Genomic DNA, 15,782 nt, shown 5'->3' on the forward strand with positions numbered 1-15,782 from the left:
CCCCTGCCTTGCGCGGCCGCCGCGCGCCGCCCCTGCCCTGCCGTGCCGCCGCCCCTGCCCTTCATTTTCTTAAGTTTAATTTTTTTGTTCATATATATATATAATGTATATGTGTATGTCCGTATGTGGCTATGTGTATGTATATGTTCATAGAAAATTTTGTATAATGTATATGTGTATGTTAGTTTAATTTTTTTGTTCATAGAATTTTTTTCATATATATATAGAAAGTTTTTTGTTCATATATAGAAAGTTAGAAGAAACTTTAGAATATGCTAAAATTTATAAGAAAAATAAGGATAGGAAAGAAGAAAATAAGAAGAGGAAAGAAAGAAGAAGAGGAGAGGAAAAGAAAAGGAGTAATAAATAAGAAGAAGAAAAAAGAAGAAAAATAAGAGGAGAAGAAGAAAGGAATAGTGGAGAGGAAGAGAAAATAGAATATTCTATTTTCTCTTCCTCTCCACTATTCCTTTCTTCTTCTCCTATTTTTTTCTTCTTTTTTTCTTCGATCTTCTCCTCTAGCTATTCCTTTCTTCTTCTCCTCTTTTTTTTTCTTCTTCTTCTTCTTAATTTTTATCGGGAACGAGGGTGTCGAGGATCGCCGAGGGGTTGAGGGTCGGGAACTAGGGTAGAGGGTCGAGGGTCGTTAAGGGGTCAAGGGTCGAGGGTTTCAGGGTCGAGGGTTCGAGGGTTCTATAGGGTCGAGGGATCGAGGGTCGAGGGTTCCAGGGTCGTCGAGGGTTCGAGGGGTTGAGGATCGCTGAGGGGTCAAGAGAGGTTTCCTAGTGTCAAAGTATTGAAGAAATCCATGGCTTCATCATTAGCCGGAAGTAATCAGGGCATGACGAAGTCCTCCAAAGTTATTTTGGAATGGTGTCCCGGATAGGATAATTTTCCTTTTTGTATGAATTTCAGCAAAGGCCTTCCAAATAACGATATTTGGAAGGTTCTTGCTGAACTTTGTACCAAAAGGCGAATTATCCTATCTAGGACTCCGTTCCAAAATAACTTTGGAGATCTTCGTACCATCATGCACCTGTTACTTTTGCCTAATGATGAAGACATGATTTTGTTGAATCCTTTAACACTAGGCAACCTCCCGACCCCTCGGCGATCCTCTCGAACATTAGAGGAAGAAGAGGATTGCCGAGGGGTCGAGGGTTCTAGGGTCGTCGAGGGTTCGAGGGGTCGAGGATCGCCGAGGGGTCGAGAGAGGTTTCCTAGTGTCAAAGTATTGAAGAAATCCATGGCTTCATCATTAGCCAGAACTAACTAGGGCATGACGAAGTCCTCCAAAGTTATTTTTGAATGGTGTCCCGGATAGGATAATTTTCCTTTTTGTATGAATTTCAGCAAAGGCCTTCCAAATAACGATATTTGGAAGGTTCTTGCTGAACTTTGTACCAAAAAGAGAATTATCCTTTCTAGGACTCCATTCCAAAATAACTTTGGAGAGCTTCGTACCATCATGCACCTGTTACTTTCGCCTAATGATGAAGACATGGTTTTGTTGAATCCTTTGACACTAGGCAACCTCCCGACCCCTCGGCGATCCTCTCGAACATGAGAGGAAGAAGAGGATAAAAAAAGAAGAGGAAGAAGAAAAAAAGAGGAGAAGAGAGAATAGAGGAGTTGTTCTCCTCTATTCTTTCTTCTCCTCTTTTTTTTCTTCTTCTTCCTCTTTTTTTTATCGGGAACAAGGGTCGTCGAGGGACATAGATGTAGTGTCGTCGTTGTCGATATACCCCCTCCCGATAGCTTCAACATGTGGGGGGGGGTCGATATTACCCCCTCCTTGAAGCATTCTCGAGGCCACCCCAAACCCTAGAGAAGCAGTGTCGAGGCCACTAATTAATATATATGATTCCTTACTATGATTAGGTAGCTAGTTCTATGTTTGCCACTAATATATCCATCTGTCATGTTTGAATAATAATTGCCATGTTGTAAATATTTGTAGAAACTATGGACACCGCCCGAGACGAAGCAAAAGAAGTGTTGTTGAGGGACATAATCACAGAAGGAAGTGATGCCGTCTCGTTGTTTCTCAACGACAACGATGGTCTGGAAGGAGAGGGTGAAGAAGCTGGCTACGGTGACCTAATGCCGGTGCAAGAAGAAGAACATGAGGAGGGCTCCGGTGACCCAATGCGGGTGCAAGAAGGAGACCGTGACGATGGCTCCGGTGACCGAACTGAGTCCGACCAGGTATATATATTAGTTAAGCCTGTGCTGACTAGCTAATTGATGCATTCATTGTTTTGGTATGTACACATATTCATTAAGTCTTTGTTCTTTTTTCTAGCCCTCCGGATTGAGCACAACTTCGGTAAAGAGACGAGGCCCGAAGAAAAAGTTGAGATCAGATGAAAGGTTTGAGATCATAGCAATCGTGCCCGACGGCCAACCGGTTGAACCCATCCGAACAAAGAACGCATTTGTTGCTTAGTGCGGGGTTCTAGTTAGGGACAAGATCCCGATCAGCATCCAGCAATGGTTTAAGCCGGCTACAGAAGACCCTGAGGTGTCTTATGTCAATGATATGCAGAAAAATGATCTTTGGACTGAGCTGAAGTCAAATTTCACCCTACCACCAGAGGATAATCCAGAGAACCCAGTTAAAGAGCAATTAATCAAGTCTTTTGCTCTTAAGAGGATGGCAGAACTATACAGGAGGTGGAAGAAAGAGCTGAATAAGTTTGTCGAAAATAATGAGACACCAGAATTCAAGGGCAGATATGAGAAGATCAGAGATCACTGGCCCACATTTGTGGCCCACGAGACATCGGGAAAGAGTAAGAAGATGTCGGCAACAAACAAGCAAAATGCTGCGAAGAAGAAGCATCACCATCGCACGGGGTCAGGTGGCTACCTCGTAGCCGGCCTAAGTGGGCCAAGACTGAGAATGATCTGATTGATAAAGGGATCGAACCAGAGACAATTAACTGTCCAGACCGTTGCCGGACTTGGTTCTTCGGGGCTGGCGGAACCTTGGACCCTGTAACAGGGAAGTGCATTTGGACGAACGGTCAACTGGACATACCAGTCAGGAAGCTTCAGCAGTATATCGAAGCAGCGCAGCAAGGGACGTTCTTTCCAGACAGAGAGAACGACGAGCTCACAATGGCCCTCGGGAATCCTGAGCACCCTGGATGAACACGAGGCATGCCAGGCTCCATTCCGTGGAAGGTTGGGTCTTCGGACGCTGGCGGTTACAAATCCCATGAGAGGAGGAAAAAAGTGCAGCAGACCCAAATGCAGGCGCTGCAAGCAAGGGTACAATCGATAGAGGAACGAGAAGCAAATCGCAGCAAACGTACTGCCGAAGCTTCCCCCGAAGCTACCCCACCATCTCAGTGGAGAAGCAGCGTGGCTTCCACTGAGCTGCTTCAGCCGGAGCATGCCTTGACGGCTCCTGCCAGCTATCCCGTGGATGCTATCACGGAGTCTCAAAATTGCCACCTTATGACGCAATGGATGAATTTGAAGGTCAAGGCCGCTGTTGGCTCTGTTTATCTTACTGAACCCAGAAGGATATGCTAGGGTGATGGTGGATGAAATAACAGAGGGATTTGAGGACCTCCAACTTGACCACCCTACCGGTGAAGGGGAGACTAGGCTGGGGTCTGCTCTGAAGACTCCATGCCTATGGCGGAAGGAGCTCATCAACCTTCCAAACTGGATGCCTCCGCCTCCTCTTCCTCCTCCGGCAAGTCAGGGCACTCCGCCTCCTCCACCGCCTCCTCATCCAGTGAGTCAGGGCACTCCGCCTCCTCCACCGCCTCCTCCTCCGGTGAGTGACGATCAGGGCACTCGACCGGCTCCTTCTCCAGCGCGTGGCGGCACTCCGCCTCCTTCTCCTCTTGCGCCGACGCGCCCGAGCAGCCAGCCTCCTCCTTCTCCGCCTCGTCAACAAGGGCGGAAGAGACCTGCCGCCACTCCGGCTGCTCCGGCGCGTTGTAGTCCTTATCCTCCGCCTTGTAAGCAAGTAAAGAAGACAACCGCTCCGTCTGCTCGGCCGGCGTCTAGCAATACAGCCAGAGGCGAGAGGACATATAGATTCGGTCCTTCTCTGAAGACTCCAGAGAAGTTACCATACGAGAGGACCCCGGAGGAGAACGCCGAGATCGCACGAACCGAAGTGGATGACTGGTTTCAAGGGTTAAAAGCAAAGAGACATCCACTTCCGGAGGAGAAGGTAGATCCGGTGAAAGCGAAGCGCACTCTGGCTGCCCTGACAAAACCACCCATGTCTCCGCCGAAAGGAAACTATGAGCGCATTATTGGAAAGGAATTTGCCGAAGCGGAGTGGTTGGGAAGTACTGTCAGTGATCAAAGGTTGAAAGAATGACGAGCTAGGAAACAAATTGCCCAGCTCGGCGAACAAGCGAAGCAATCGTGCCCCCCGCTCAAGGTGCCTAGACACAACGTCGCTAATGATCCGAGGATGGTGCCCGGTTATAGCAATCTTGCAGATTACCTGCCCGACGATGTACATTATGAACCCATGGAGGTGTAGATACAAAGATACGAGTACGGGAAGCCTCTCGTCAAAGATGAAAGATCTCTATCAACGAGGATGCGAAGATTGCATGATTGGTACTTGAAAATCTGCAGAGACTCTGGGGGGAGGATTACTTTGTATGTGAAAGTTAAAAAGGAGCATGACCTCATTGGAATTGAACTGTTGCCTGTTCCATTTGAGAAGTTCTATCAGTTTTTCAATCAATTGGTCCTCGATAAAACAATGGTCGCCTGCTACTGTCTGTAAGTAGTACTACTTCTATCATTAAGTCTCTCTATATAGCTCAGCTCTTTCATTGCATGTATTTATAATCGTCCTCACTATATTATGCAGATTGAAGATCGCCGAATCAAAGAAAAGACAAGTCGGTGATATTGGGTTCATTAACACATATCTCATAGATGCAACTCAGGTTAAATTTCATGCCGCAGCTACCGAGGCCAACTTGCTACGATCGTTGGTAATAAATGAAAACAAAGATATAATACTCTTTCCATACAACTTCAAGTGAGTGTTACTTTCTTGTGCGTATTCGGTTTCCCTTATATATTAGTCAAGGTTATAGTAATGTAATTGATGAGTTATGCATGCGTGTGCAGTTTCCACTATATTCTCCTAGATATTAAGCTTGAGCAGGGACTAGTAACCGTCTTAGACTCAAGAAGAAAAGATCCCCAGGACTATGCAGACATGACTCAAATACTCGAGAAGTAAGTTAAATCGATCATTATCCACCATATCAGCAACTTTGTTCATTTCCTGACATATCAAGTAATTGTTTTCTTTGTCCGGCAGGGTTTGGAGAAAATTCACCAGAAAAGCTCCGGGACTGCCGAAGGAGCTGCAATTTAGACACTCGAAAGTAAGTACTATAGTAGCATGTTCCGCGCATCTACAGTCATTCAAGCGCTAGTTTCATCAATACCATTTGGCATTCTTGCTTATCAGTTTGATTGACCTCTATTTCTTGTAAAGTGGTTGTGGCAGGAACAAGGGAATGATTTCTGTGGATACTACGTTTGCGAATCCATCCGCCACACGACCTGTGAGCGGGGCTACACTGACGAACAGTATGACGTACGTAAATAACAACATTCACAATTTTATTTTATTACCATCATTTGTGTTGAGTTTCATTCATTCATATATATATGTATTGACCCCCTTTTTTAAATTAGATGTTTCGGAAGCAGGATGAACTCCTAGCACCAGCTCGCATGCGAGCAATTCAAGAGGAATTGGCGGCATTCTTTCTTGACCACGTGATCCCTGAAGACGAAGAATACTATGTGGACCCTGAGTCCGTATGATTATATTTGTAAGAGATAATTATTGTATATATGTAGCCGGTAGTGTCGGATAGATATACGAGAACTTGTTGTTCGACCAATCTCTCGGAGAAGGAGAGGTGGTCAATATCACTTCTCTCTGTATGCATATATGTTCATGACGATCTTTTGTTTCCTTCGTTTGCTTACTAGCTAGCTAGCGTGTCTAGTCCTCTCTGTACGTATGTATAGTACGTAGCGTTGACCAAGCACGGACATATGAGAGGACATTTCTCTCTATTAATTATGGCTAGCTAACACAATATATGAAACACCTAAATTAACCCCCAACCCCCCCCCCTTTCAAAAAAACAAAAACCCCAGCCATAGAAATGCTAACGCATGGATGCCTATTGGTCCCGATTGGTGCCACCAACCGGGACCAAAGGGTCTCCTGCCTGGGCTCCGCGCACAGGCCACGTGGAGGCCCATCTGTCCCGGTTCAGGATTGAACCGGGACTAAAGGGACAGGGCATTAGTACCGACCCTTTAGTCCCGGTTCCAGAACCGGGACAAAAGGCCCTTACGAACCGGGACAACAGGCCGTTTTTCTACCAGTGAAAACAACAAGTGCAGACTTGGAAACGAAGGAGAATAGAACCCGAAAGTTAAGCGTGCTCGGGCTGGAGTAGTGAGAGGGATGGGTGACCGGTCGGGAAGTTAGATGATTTGGAATGAGTGATCCACACTTGAGCAGTTAAGAGAGGTGATTAGAGACTAAATCACCAAATAATTCAGAAAAATTAAAAATCCAAAAAAAATCAAAAAAAGATTCCCAAAATTTTCAATTTTTTTTTAGAAAAACCTTTACTATCGGTTGGTAACACCAACCAGTACTAAAGGTCCCCCATACCAGGGCGCGAGCTCACGCCACGTGGTGGCACTTTAGCGCCGGTTCGTGCAAACCGGTACTAAAGGGGGGGGGGGGGCTTTAGTGCCCACCAATTAGTGCCGGTTATGGAACCGGCACTAAAGGCCCTTACGAACTGGTTTTAAAGCTCCATTTTCTACTAGTGATCTCTAAACATGTGGACATATTTTTCGATTTCGGGTTTTCGCTTGAGGACAAGCGAGGTCTAAGCTTGGGGGAGTTGATACGTCCATTTTGCATCATGCTTTTATATCAATATTTATTGCATTATGGGCTGTTATTTCACATTATGTCACAATAATTATGGCTATTCTCTCTTATTTTACAAGGTTTACATAATGAGGGAGAATGCCGGCAGCAGGAATTCTGGGCTGGAAAGGGTGAAAATATTAGAGACCTATTCTGCACAACTCCAAAAGTTATGGAACTCCACAGAACACCTTATAATAAATAATGAAAAATGCTTGCCAAAGATGAAGACCAGGGGGCCCACACCCTTCTCACGAGGATGGCCCCCCCCTAGGGCACGCCCCCTGCCTCGTGGGCCCCCTGATGGCTCTCCGATGACCATCTTCTCCTATATGAAGTATTTCATCGAGAAAAAAATAAGAAGCAACCTTTCGGGACTAAACTCCGCCGCCACGAGGCGGAACCTTGGCGGATCCAATCTAGAACTCCGGCAGAGCTGTTCTGCCAGGGAAACTTCCCTCCCGGAGGGGGAAATCATCACCATCATCATCACCAACGCTCCTCTCATCGGGAGAGGGCAATCTCCATCAACATCTTCATCAGCACCATCTCATCAAAAAACCTAGTTCATCTCTTTTATGCGATTCTCGTCTTCAAGTCCGGGATTGGTGATAGTAGGTTGCTAGTAGTGTTAATTACTAGTAGGTTGCTAGTAGTGTTAATTACTCCTTGTAGTTGATGCTAGTTGGTTTAATTTGTGGAAGATCATATGTTCAGATCCTTTATGCATATTAATACCCCTCTGATTATGAACACGTTTATGCTTTGTGAGTAGTTATGTTTGTTCCTGAGGATAAGGGAGAAGTCTTGCTATTAGTAGTCATGTGAATTTGGTATTAGTTTGATATTTTGATGAGATGTATGTTGTCTAGCCTCTAGTGGTGTTATGTGAACGTCGACTACATAACACTTCACCATTATTTGGGCCTAGAGGAAGGCATTGGGAAGTAATAAGTAGATGATGGGTTGCTAGAGTGACAGAAGCTTAAACCCTAGTTTATGCATTGCTTCATAACGGGCTGATTTGGATCCATATATTTCATGCGATGGTTAGGTTTACCTTAATATATTTGTTGTAGTTGCGGATGCTTGCAATAGAGGTTAATCATAAGTGGGATGCTTGTTCAAGTAAGAACAGCACCCAAGCACCGGTCCACCCACATATCAAATTATCAAAGTACCGAACGCGAATCATATGAACGTGATCAAAACTAGCTTGTCCAGGCTTTTCCTTATATAAGAGTTTGTCCAGGCTTGTCCTTTGCTACAAAAAGTATTGGGCCACCTTGATGCACTTTATTTACTTTTGTTACTTGTTGATCGTTACAAATTATCTTATCACAAAACTATCTGTTACCACTTATTTCAGTACATGTAGAGAATACCTTGCTGAAAACCGTTTATCATTTCCTTCTGCTCCTCGTTGGGTCCGACACTCTTACTTATTGAAAGGACTACGATAGATCCCCTATACTTGTGGGTCATCAATGGTATGCCAAATACTATTGTTTCACATCATGATACTAAATTTCTTAGCCACTTTTGGAGTGTTTATGGGCTAAGTTGGGGACTAAACTGCTTTTTAGTACTACTTGTCATCCCCAAACTGATGGACAAAATGAAGTAGTCAATAGAACATTGTCTACTATTCTTAGGGCTGTTTTGCAGAATAACAAGAAAATGGGGAAGAATGCTTGCCTCATATTGAATTTTCTTATAACCATTCACTGCATTCTACTACTAAGATATGCCCTTCTGAAATTGTTTATGGTTTCCTACCTCATGCATGTATTGATTTGTTGCCTCTTCCATCTTCGTAGAAGGTTAATTTTGATACTAAACAATGTGCTGAATTGATCTTAAAAGTGCATGAGTTAAATAAGGAAAACATTGAGCGTATGAATGCTAAATATAAACTTACTGGAGATAAAGGTAGAAAACATGTTGTATTAGCACCTGGAGATCTTGTTTGGTTACACTTGCATAAGGATAGATCTCGTAATTTGCGCAAATCAAAGGTAATTCCACGTGCCGATGGTCCTTTTAAGGTTTAGAGAAAATAAATGATAATGCATATAAACTTGAGGTGCCAGCAGATTTTGGGGTTAGTCCCACTTTTAACATTGCAGATTTCAAGGCTTATTTGAGTGAGGAAGATGAGATTCCATCTAGGATGACTTCATTTCAAGAAGTGGAGGATGATGAGGACATCAATATCATTGTTACACCCATAGCCCCTGCTGCTATACATACTAGACCAAATTATTAGAGCTCGTGCACGCCAATTAAATTACCAGGTACTTTTGTTTCTTGGTAAAGATTCTATTGTTCATGGGAATATGATGCTGCCTAAATTGGATTGATTTGTTTTTCTTATAAATGAAGGGCCTAGTGTCGGTGTCAAAATCGACGGATCTCGGGTAGGGGGTCCCGAACTGTGTGTCTAAGGTCGATAGTAATAGGCGACATGGGACACGATGTATACCCAATTTCTGGCCCTCTCTATGGAGGTAATACCCTACTTCCTTCTTGATTGATCTTGATGAATATGAGTATTACAAGAGTTGATCTACCTCGAGATGCTAATGGCTAAAACCCTAAGAGTCTAGCCTGTATGACTATGAATATGATTCTCTGTCCCTACGGACAAAGCCCTCTGGTTTATATAGACACCGGGGGGACTAGGGTTGTACAAAGTCGGTTACAGAGAAATGTGTCTTCATATCAGGACTCCAAGCTTGCCTTCCACGCCAAGGAGAGTCCCATCCGGACACGGGTGAGAGTCTTCGGTCTTGTATCTTCATAGCCCATCAGTCTGGCCCATGTACCATAGTTCGGACGCCCGAGGACCCCCTAATCCAGGACTCCCTCAGTAGCCCCTGAACCAGGCTTCAATGACGAGGTGTCCAACGCGAAAACTAGGTTCGGCATTGCAAGGCGGGTTCCTTCTCCGAATACTCCAACATAGTCTTCGGATGCAACGAATGTGTCCAGCTTTGCAAAACAAATTCCACACAACCGCAGAGAGTATAATATATCTCGAGTCCAATCCACTGACAACTATTGGTAATGTGACACCATGTCACCAACTGGTCATTATTTCGAACCGTTTTTCGGCCTGCCCTGTCGAGACGCGGTCTCATTGGCATGTCTTGTCAAAGCAGAGATCGTGTCCCCTTATTGCGGGTGTTGGTGTTCTGGGAACGGGGCTCCCTAGACTTGCCTGCCTGTGGCCTGCAGCGTGGCTCAAGTGGGGGCCCAGCGCAGCCCATCTTCATCAACGCAAGCTCAAGACCCTCGCGAGGGGCCAAGCCTCGCGGGGTGGACGACATGAAGCTTCCTCAGAGGCAGCCTCATCAGGCAGGCTCGCGAGGAGGCAGAGAGATCAAGGCAGGGGTACCTCGCGAGGATCCCATGACGCAAGCCATGACGATCAAGGCCAGGCGGGCACCGGCCTGCATAGGGTCCTTGTTTCCCCTTTGGTATCAGGAAAAGGTTGCCATTTTGGTGCAACAAGACCAAGACCAGCAGAGCGGCAGGACAGAGGTCACCGTGGAGCCCAAGACGGCGTCATCACCAGTGCTTTTGGCAGCCGAAGACCACCTTTGGTCAGGATAACTTGTACTACATGTTCCCCTTCAAAATGGCCAATTGTTGGCGCCCTTCCCGCTCAATTATTCGGGGAGAGGACCAGGACCTCTATAAATAGAGCTAGCCTCCACAAAGGAAGGGGGACACTGAGGAGAGAGGAGAGAGAGATATAGTAGAACCCTAGCAGAGAGAAAGAGAGGCGACGGAACTCACCGTAGCAGTTCATCGCACCAGCTCAAGAACACCTCTCGCGAGGCTGTTCTTCCCTTGTAATATTCATCAGCAGCCCCTGAGGTAATCCACCACACAACACACTAGAGTAGGGTATTACACCACAACAGTGGCCCGAACCAGTATAAACCTCGCGTCTCTTGTGTTGTTCATCATTTTCATCTTAGTTCGCACGAGAGGATCGGACGTAGATCGGTAGGGAGAGATCTCCGCGCGCTCCCCAGTGTTCGAACCTCAAGGGTCAAGCGGAACCCGAAATCTGACATTTGGCGCGCCAGGTAGGGGTGCACCAGAGTCCTCCCTCCTGACGACCTGCTCTCCCTTGACATCGCATCCGGCCCTCATGGCGGACAATGCGCCGCTCGCTCCAGCAACAGATGCCGACACTGGGGCCAAGGGGCTTCGGGCCTTGGCCCCCGCCTTGCGACAGGTGCAGTGGCCGCGCAAGTTCAGGCCCGAGATGTCGCCGCGCTACGACGGCGCGACGGACCCGATGATTTTCCTGCTGGCGTACGAGGAGGCCGTCCTCGGAGACGGGGGCGACGATCGGGTGATGTCCAACTGGTTACCCATGGCCCTCACCGGCATCCCGCACGCGTGGCTCCTCCACCTGCCGACGGCCTCTGTCACCTCCTGGGAGAAGGTGCGCGACCTCTTCCTCGCCCGTTTCGCCGCACCAGCGCTGCCCGTTGTCGCAGCTCTCCTAGGTGGCTCCCAGGCACCACCCTCGAGCCATCACATCAAGCCATTCACCCACCAGATCAGCATCGCCTCCAAGCGCCGAGAAGCCCCCCCGGGTTGGGTGGCGCCCGAGGCCGATCTAACCTTCGACTCGGAGGACCACCCCTTCAACCCCATTGGTTCGGCGCGCTCCCAATGCTGTGCACCCCCACCATCTGCCAAGTGGCCGTCTCCAGGACCCTCATCGACGGTGGTGCCGGCCTCAACGTTCTCTCGGTGGAGGCCTTCAGCCTCCTCCACGTGCCGCTCGAGCGGCTCCGACCCATCAGGCCTTTCTCGGGCGTCGGAGGCGGTTCCACCGCCTCCTTGGGGCAGATCCGCCTCCCAGTAACCTTCGACACCTGTGAAAACTTTCGCACAGAGCTAATCGACTTCGACATTGCCCCCATCAGCGTCCCCTACAATGCCATCCTCGGCTATCCGGTCCTGGCTCAGTTCATGGCAGCAACTCACCCGGCGTAGAACCTCATGAAGATGCCTGGGAGCAGCGGCGTCGTCACCGTGTCAGGAGACACAAGGGATGCGCTGTAGGTGCTCCAGCTTGTTTTCAGGGCGGCCGCGATGGCGCAGCCCGCTGGCACCGATGCCCTCGAGCCCAAGTGGGCTGCGCCGGCTAAAAAGAAGAAGATGTTCCCCCAAGACAAGGCAGAAACCAAGCAGGTACCAGTCGACGAGGACGGGTCCACTAGCGCCACCTTCACCATAGGGGCCAACCTCAAGCCTGAGCAAGAGAAAGCCCTGATCGGTTTCCTGCGTGCGAACAAGAAGGTGTTTGCGTGGGAACCTGATCAGTTAGCAGGGGTCCCAAGGGAAGTGATTGAGCATCACCTCAACGTGTGCTCCAATGTGCGCCCCGTGAAGCAGAAGGCAAGGCGGCAGTCTACTGAGAAACAAGCTTTCATCGTTCAAGAGACCTAGAAGCTAGAGGCGGCAGGAGTTATCCGCGAGGTCCACTACCCTGATTGGCTGGCTAATCCGGTCGTTGTGCCAAAAAAGGGAGGAAAGGAGCGCATGTGCGGCGACTTCACCAACCTCAACAAGGCCTGCCCGCAGGATCCATTTCCGCTCCCCCGCATTGACCAGATAGTCGACTCCGCCGCATAGTGTGACCTATTGTGCTTCCTAGATGCCTTCTCGGGCTATCACCAAATCAAGATGGCGGTAGAAGACATGGAGAAGATGGCCTTCCTGACCTCGTGTGGAGTGTACTGCTATACGTGCATGCCGTTTGGGTTGCACAACGCAGGCGCTACCTTTCAGTGGCTGATGCACATCGCCTTAGGCCTGCAGCTCGGGAGGAATGCAGAAGCTTATGTCGATGACATTGTGGTGAAGTCTCGTGAGGCAAGGACCCTGATACAGGACCTGGAAAAAACCTTCGCGAGCCTCAATGAAGTGGACCTACGGCTCAACCCAGAGAAGTGCGTGTTTGGAGTCCCCTCGGGCAAGCTCCTGGGTTTCCTCGTATCCCACAGGGGCATCGAGGCCAACCCGGAGAAGGTGAAGGCAGTCGAAGACATGAGCCCTCCAAGGACCCTCAGAGAAATGCAGAAGCTCACCGGGCGTGTAACTGCGCTGGGGCATTTCATCTCCAAGCTGGGGGAATGAGCGCTGCCCTTCTTCAAGATGATGAAGAAAAAGGGGCCCGTCGAATTGACTGAAGAGGCCGACAAGGCATTCCAAGACCTCAAGAGGTACCTTACCAGCCCACCAGTGATGGTAGCTCCGCGTCCTCGGGAGCGCCTGGTGCTCTACCTTGCGGCCACCGCCTGCTCCGCTAGCGTAGCCCTGGTAGCGGTTAGGGAGGAGCGCTGTGCCAAGGCCGCATTAACCATCCAAACTGAAGCGAAACAGAGCCAAGAGGGCCTCACGAAGGCCGCAACCGCAGCCGGAAAGGAATAGACGCGGCAGGAGAATGCACCCAGAGTAGGAGAGGCCCCTTCAGGCGACCAAGCACTGGGAGCTCCATTGTCTCAAGAGACGCCTCGACCTCCGGAGGACGCAAGTAGTGCCAGCACCCTCAACCTCATCGAGCACCCCGTGTATTTCATCAGCACAGTGCTATGGGACGCAAGGGCGCGGTACCCCATGCCTCAAAAGCTCCTCCTCGCGCTATTGGTGGCCTCACGCAAGCTGCGGCACTACTTCCAAGGCCACCCCATCAAGGTCGTCTCGGCATACCCCTTGGAGAGGGTACTCAGGAGCCCCAACTCAGCTGGAAGGGTTGCTGAATGGAACATCGAGCTACAGGCATTTCAGCTAGAATTCAGTACGACTAGAGTCATCAAGGGAGCCGCGCTAGCAGATTTTGTGGCAGAATGGGCAGAAGCGCCGGGTCTCGAGGCAGGCGAAGACCGATCACTTTCCCCGGGAAGTGAAGCACCGGATGGCTGGGTCATGTACTTTGATGGGGCGTTCTCCCGACACGGTGCGGGAGCTGGCGCAGTGCTCGTATCCCCTACCCAGGACAAACTCTACTATGTCGTGCAACTTTGCTTCCAGCACGGAGAAAAGGTCTCCAACAACATAGCGGAGTACGAAGGCCTAATAGCAGGCTCGAAGGCCGCAGTTACCTTAGGGATGAAGCGCCTCATCATCAAGGGCGATTCGCAGCTCCTCATCAACTTCTCCAACAAGATATACGAGCCAAAGGACGAGCACATGGAGGCCTACCTCGCTGAGGTCCGCAAGAAGGAGAAACAGTTCTGGGGACTGGAGTTGCAGCATGTGCCTCGCGGCACCAATCAGGAGGCTGACGACATTGCTAAGAGGGCATCTAGGCGGCTGCCTCAGGAGCCCAGCATCTTTGAGGAGTGGCTCTTCAAACCCTCGGTGGTGCCATCGCTGTCTAGCGCGACACAACCAAGGGAGGAGCTCCCCCAGCCGCCTACCTTAGGAGCCCCGGTCTGCGGCCCAGCCTTGGGGGCACGGCTGCTCCTGGCGTTAGAGCCTCAGGAAGGGTGTTGGATCCTGGAGCTCAAGAACTACCTAACGCAAGGGACTCTACCGGAGAATGAGGAGGAGGCGGAGCGTGTGGCGCGGCAGGCCACGGCTTATTGTTTCAGGGATGGGGAGCTCTACAGGAAGCGACCGAATGACGTGTCCTTACGTTGCATCTCCCGAGAACAAGGGAAGGAGCTACTGGCGGACATACATGGCGGAGACTATAGGCACCACTCATCGTCACAGACCCTCGTCGGCAAGGCATTCCCTAGTGGATTCTATTGGCCCATAGCACTCAACGACGCCGTTGAGCTTGTGAAGGCTTGTGAGGCCTGCCAGTTTCATGCTAAGCAGATCCATCATCCTGCGGGGGGTCTACAGACTTACCCCTCTCATGGCAATTCGCAGTTTATGGGCTCGACATTGTGGGCCCGTTTCCTCGGGCGCCAGGGGGCTATCGCTACCTCTACGTCACTGTGGACAAATTCACCAAGTGTGCTGAGGTGGAAGCGATCCGCACAATCCTAGCAGGCTCAGCGGTCAAATTCATCAAGGGCCTCGTGAGCCGATTCGGGGTGCCCAACCTTATCATCACCAGTAATCTCTTCAAAACGTACTGTGCTAACCTTGGACCGCAGATATGCTATGCTTCAGTAGCACACCCTCGGAGCAACGGACAGGCCGAGCGGGCCAACGTGGAGGTCCTGAGGGGCCTCAAAGCCAGGACCTTCAAGAAGAAGCTAGAAGCCTGTGGCAGGGGCTGGTACGACGAGCTCCAGTCCATGTTGTGGTCAATCCGCATGACAGCGACCAAGCCGACTGGCGAGACCCCGTTCTTCCTCTTCTATGGGGTAGAGACTGTTCACCCTCACGAGGTCAGGTGTCGCTCTGTGCGGGTCCTGGGACTCGATGAGGCTCAGCAGGACGCCATGCGGGGGATAGATCTCGCGCTGGGGGAGGAACGCCGTCGGGAAGCCGCACTGCGAGCGGCAAGGTACCAACAGGCGCTACGACGATACCACTGCCGCAACATCCGCCCCAGGACCCTTGAGGTAGGGGATCTCGTGCTCAGACGGGTTCTCTCCAGGGAGGGGCTGCACAAGCTCTCTCCCATGTGGGAGGGCCCATTCAAGGTTGTTCATGTTTCCAGGCCTGGCCCCTGCGCGCTTGGAGACTCCGGAGGGAGTACCCATCCAGAACGTATGGAACATTCAACATCTACGGAGGTTCTATCCCTGAGCGAGGCCTAGCACCAAGGAAAGGCCTGGTGCCTGTGAAGAAGGCGAATGCCTGTGAAGCTGCG

This window comes from Triticum dicoccoides, chromosome 4A, assembly GCF_002162155.2.
Source record: "Triticum dicoccoides isolate Atlit2015 ecotype Zavitan chromosome 4A, WEW_v2.0, whole genome shotgun sequence".
NCBI classification, from domain to species: Eukaryota; Viridiplantae; Streptophyta; class Magnoliopsida; order Poales; family Poaceae; genus Triticum; species Triticum dicoccoides.